Source organism: Lissotriton vulgaris, chromosome 11 (assembly GCF_964263255.1).
Source record: "Lissotriton vulgaris chromosome 11, aLisVul1.2, whole genome shotgun sequence".
Classification (NCBI taxonomy): Eukaryota; Metazoa; Chordata; class Amphibia; order Caudata; family Salamandridae; genus Lissotriton; species Lissotriton vulgaris.
In genome coordinates this window covers 308,201,758-308,207,757 of record NC_141699.1, presented here as the reverse complement: position 1 = coordinate 308,207,757, position 6,000 = coordinate 308,201,758, and positions in this window count along the sequence as shown.

Here is a 6,000-nt window from a genome sequence, read left to right as displayed (position 1 = left end):
AAGCAGCAGCACGCCCCTGCAGATTCAAGTTAGAAACAAGAACATTTTGGAAGGGGACACATCCCCTTCTTATACAGAGAAAAGTCTTTGAAGTCTTTGTGCAGGCAGTGTGAGAACCAGCTAGAACTGGTTATAGGGAAGTCCTGTCAGTATCAGGGACAGAGGTGACAGTCGCTCAGCGGGAGGTGGAGCCAGCATTGTGGTCAGGCAGGCACAGCCCTTCACTATCAGGTGCTATCTCCTCCCACTTCCCTGGCAGCAGATGCTGCCTTTCATCCACGGGCTGACTCAGACAACCTCCTGGGGCATTCCAGCTCCTGTCACCCTCAAACTAGACAGTCAATCCACAAGCAGGCCCAGGCACTCCTGGACCAGGCTCACCAGCCAATTACACGCCAAAAACAACTTACACAAATATGCCAACTTCTAAAAGTGGCACTTCTAGACAGACACAGTCATGCCGCATATACCATTACGCAGCATTCAATCTCACGAGTTCACACATATCAAACTCGCCCCTGCACTCCCCACACATCAGGAACTACCATGGGCATACATATTCCCAATTCATTCCTATGGGAGGGCAGGTCACTCACCACACATACACAGAGAGCTCAAGCACTTTACACTGTACCACAGTAAAAAAAGTGCGCAGAGGCCTAAAATCACAATTACCAGGTCACAGAAACAGGCTAGGAAAAATCAAAAAATCTCGGCCAAACCTGCCCAAAGGGCCGGGTCCAACATATTCCATTTAAACTTAATCATACCACATTGTATAATCATTTAAATATTTTTGCTTTCTTTTTTAAAAATATCAAATATATACCCATTCAGATAATTTACCTCTCTTCGATATTCTTTCCTTCCTCCTTCGAAATTCATCCAACTCCTCTGGAAGGAAGATATTGTTTAATCTATTTTTAAATATACATTAACAATATGTTCCCTCTGAGGAAATGAAAGATATTCTTAAGATGCTTCCGCAGCCCTGAATCATTATCTTGCTCTTAGTTTCTTTGCCCGTATTGATTCTCTGAAACAAAACTAATTATCTCACGGGTGTGGTTTATATACTTTTTGGTTAAATAACACTCTATGGGATCAATTTATTGCTTCCCCCACTTGTAAGTCACATTTTTCAGTTGACAGGTGTTCTCATTTCCACTGTTTTAGTGTGTCACATGTTTATGTAAAGTGCCTCTTTCCATACTTTTTAACTTTCGTATAATTTCTAAAATGCTTTATTTAAACTCGGTTTTCTTATTAAAGCATTTCAATAGGTTATTTTTTTTTAATACATGTATTAACATTCATTCCTCTTTTTTTCTGACTTATTATTCTAGTAACTTCCCTTTTTGCGTAAAACTTTTTAAAATTATTCTTCATTACCCTAAACCCCTATTTTCCCTGCATCCCATGTAAGAGATACTCTGTATTAAACTTTGAGTATTCTAACTTATATACGAGTATTCATTTATTTAATTCCATTACTCCAAGTTTTAATATATGTATGTATCTAATATTTTAATCTTTCTTTATACACTGCAAGGTATACTGTTATTTGTCTAGAATCGCACTATATATCAGTGTCCATTTGGCAAAATTGAGAGAGAATGATTTGGTTGATTGATGTGTTTGCAGTTACATAAGTACATATACTCTTGCAGTAAGCTAGGCTTTGGGGTATGCAGTGCTTCAAACTCCTATGCATTATGCATGTAGTGATGAAACCACCTTCACATTTGAAATGAAATGAAAAATTACATGTATAGAGCGCATAGACTACCCGTAGGCCTCGCAGTGCTGCTTCAGGCCTAAAATTCCCCAGTCACTATCTATATACTCCAGCAAACACAGTGTGACTACTGTTGTAAAAATGACTCTTTCAGTACCATGTAGTAATTCATTCACTAAAGTAAAAGTCAACCGATTAAGAATTCACCCAGTGTCTTTACTTATATTAATGTAATCATTCAGTCAGTAAGCATGTACTCATGCAGTGAGCCAGGCTTTAGGGAATGGAGTGACACACACTGTGGTGGCGTATCAATGAATCAATTGGGGACGTATAGAGCGCAATACTCACCTGTGAGGGTTTCCAGGTGCTGGGAAGTATGTGGGGGGGATTTGTGCAGCTTTGGTCATTCGAAAAGCCAGGTCTTATGGCTCTTCCTGAATGCTTTCAGTGTGGGGATTCATCTGATGCTGAGGGGGAGTTCATTCCAGGTCTTGGCCATGATGTAGAAGATGGGTGTACCTCCTGTCTGGTTCTGTGGACACAGAGGATTTCAGCCAAGGCCTGGTCAGCGGAGTGGAGGTTTCTTTTGGGGGTGTAGAAGGAGATTGAAGTATTGCAGTCCGGTGTTGTGATGGGCTTTATAGGTGTCTGTGAGCAGCTTGTAGGTCACAGTTTTTTGGACGGGGAGCAAGTGGAGTGCTCGTTTATGCTGGGTAATATGGTCTTGTCGTGGGATGCTGAGGATGAGTCTGGCTGCGGTGTTCTGGACAGTCTGAAGTTTGTGGAGTAGAGATTTGTTGATTCTGGCATAAAGGGTGTTCCAGTAGTCCAGCCTGCTGGTGATGAGTGCTTGGGTGATGGTCTTCTTTGATTCGGGGGTGGGTCTATTTAAAGGTCTTGCTGAGTATGTGGAGGGTGTTGAAGCATGTGGAAGCTGCAGCGTTGGCCTATGGGTCTGTCACATGAAACATATTTATCCACTTTAAATCTAAGTTGGGGAGACTTACTGCTTTGGTAATACCATTTGTGGCACACTGTATGTGATGATTTGACTTTTACTTGATTAGAAGCATTTAATATTGATAAACGTTTTCCTAGCATTCTGCTGATAACTTCACCTGGAATTTTTTGGTGGTTACTACTGAAAATTGTGCTTTGGGTGGTCATAGTGTAATGTTAATACATACGCCCAGCACAACCGCTACACTTCACAAACACAAGTACACTGCTATAAACCCTAAAACACTACCCCCAGCATGAGCCTCTATACTACATAAACACCACTGCACTACTCTAAACCCTAAAACACTACCCCCTACAGCAGACGAACACCACTGCACTATCCTAAACCCTAAAACACTACCCTCAGCATGACCCCCTATGCTACACAAACACCAGTGTACTACCCTAAACGCTAAATCTACCACCAATACGAACCCCTGCTCTACACAAACACCAATGCACTACCTTAAACCCTAAATCCATTCCCAGCACAACCCGTTCATTACACAAACACCACTACACTACCCTAAACCCTAAAACACTAACACTAACACTTATACAAACAGCACTTCATTTATTCATATAGAGAGTAACTCATAGTTAGTGTTATAAAATCGATATTACAGGTATACAGTTATCCATACAGTTACTGATGCAATCACTGAGTCATAAGTATACTTCTTTATATACAACAAATGTCACATACACTGCCTTTTATTTTTGTACTTCATTGCACATGTACAATTGAGAGATATATTTGCTCATCACCACACCCATAAAGATATTATCTCACCCAAACAATTGTTATAACATGTAGTCTTAACGTCATATACCTACTGAATCAACTATTCACACATCTTTGGGCAGTCAGACACCCCCCCATCAAACCACGCACACATTCACTCGCCCATGCAAATACTCAGTTAACTAATCAATAAGTAATATAGACTTTCACATAGCTAGTAAACAACTGGTGCAGCAGTTTACAGAACAACTGACAAAGTAATACAGATATTCACACAGTTTAGTCACTATCCAATATATTTAATGAGACACTATAAATTACTCACGTAAACAATCAATCACACTGATACTAAATCCTTTATCCAGATTTTTTTTATATCCACTCATTCTTCAATGCAGATTGCTATCTATACTACTATTATAAAGTAAGAACTTTGAACCTTTGAGGCGGGTAAACTCGGGAACCACAGCCCCAATCCACACACCTGATACATCATTGTAATCGTCAGGGTGTGCAGATGGACATAGGCTATATAAACTATACAAATATGCGTTATTTAAAAAATGTACATAAAAAAAGTAGTCCATTCGAAGTAGCGCCGGCCGTGACCTACATGCTGACGTCAGGAGCGCGGGGAGGAGCGGCGTCCAGGAGCACGAGGAGGAGTGGCGGACATGGCGCGGGGGAGGAGCGGTGGACAGGTGGTGAGGAGCGGCGAACAGGCGGGAGGAGCGGTGACAAGCGGCGAGGAGCGGCGGAGCGGTGAACTGAGGAGCGCGGGGGAGGAGCGGCGGCTGAGGTAAGGCTCTGGGAGACCCACGGACAATGTCGGGGCAGGCGGGGGACAGGGCGGGCGGGGGCCCTGGCTGCTGGACAATGTCAGGGCGGGCGGGGGCCCGGGCTGCTGGACAATGTCGGGGCGGGCGGGGGTCACATCATGGATAGAGCCAAACAGCAGCAATGTCACATCGCTCCAAAAGAAAAGTACACTGTGCTCAATACAAAGAGCCCCAAATAACAAAGGGCACTAATGATACTGGTGGAGGCCCGGGCTGCTGGACAATGTCGGGGCAGGCGGGGTCGGGGAAGCCTGATTGCTCCCGGACAAGGTCGGGACGGGCTGCTAGTATATATATATAGTACATATTTAAATAACAAACCAAACCACATTCACTGGATGCTGTCATCAGTAATGTCATAAGTGATGTCATATGAGATGTCATCAGTGATGTGATTAGTGATATCACTAACCATGTCATGAATGATGTAATATATATACGAAAAGAGCTGCGTATGAAGGGGCCGTATTTAGAAGGAAAGGAAAAGTCACGCAGGGTAACTTTTTCTCTCCTTGTAAATATGGAGGAGCCACCTGCACAACCAGTACGTCACAAAAAGTGACATACTGATGGCGCAGAGAGCTTGTAAATCTAACCCAGAATTGTTTTCATTACTCCTCATTTTTTTCTTCCAATATACGCTACAATGAACAGCATACATTGTAGGAGAAAAATGCCTTCAATTAACGCCCTCCTCAAGAAGCCCAAGGCGGACACCAAGGACCTCAAGATCGTCTGGCCTATTTCCCTGCTCCGGTTCCCGGCGAAGGTCATTGAGAAAATTGTCAACATGCAACTGGCCTGCCACTTGGAAGACAACAACATCTTGGACCCGTCCCAGTCCGGGTTCAGACAAAGCCGCAGCACTGAGACAGCCCTCATCACCGCCACAGACGACATCAGGCGTCAACTAGACAACGGCGAAACATCAGCCCTCATTCTCCTGGACCTGTCAGCCGCCTTCGACGCGGTCTGTCATCGCACTCTAAAGACACGCCTCCTAGAAGCCAGAATCGAAGAGAAGGCCCTTGAATGGACCTCATCCTTCCTCTCCGGCAGAACCCAGAGTGTCTGCCTCCCGCCCTTCCGATCCGAGGCCACTGACATCAGCTGTGGTGTCCCCCAGGGCTCATCCCTCAGCCCGATGCTGTTCAACGTCTACATGGCCATCCTCGCACAGGTGGCCCGCCAACACAACCTCAATATCATCTCCTACACTGATGACACCCAGCTCATTTTCTCCCTCACCAAGGACCCACATACCACCAAAACGAACCTCCACAAGGGAATGAAGGCCGTTGCCGACTGGTTGAGGAACAGCCGTCTGAAGCTGAACTCGAACAAGACGGAGGTACTCCTCCTTAGACCCACCCCCTCAGCCTGAGACGACTCCTGGTTGCCGACCACTCTGGGAACAGCACCGATACCCACCGACCATGCACGCAACCTGGGATTTATCCTCGACTCCCCCCTCTCCATGTCTAAATAAGTCAACGCCATCTCCTCCTCCATCTACAACACCTTCGGCATGCTCGGCAGGATCTACAAGTGGATCCGGACTGAAACAAGAACAGTGACACAGGCCCTCGTCAGCAGCAGACTGGACTATGGCAACGCACTCTATGCAGAAATCCCAGCCAAAGACCTACGACGACTACAACACATCCAAAACT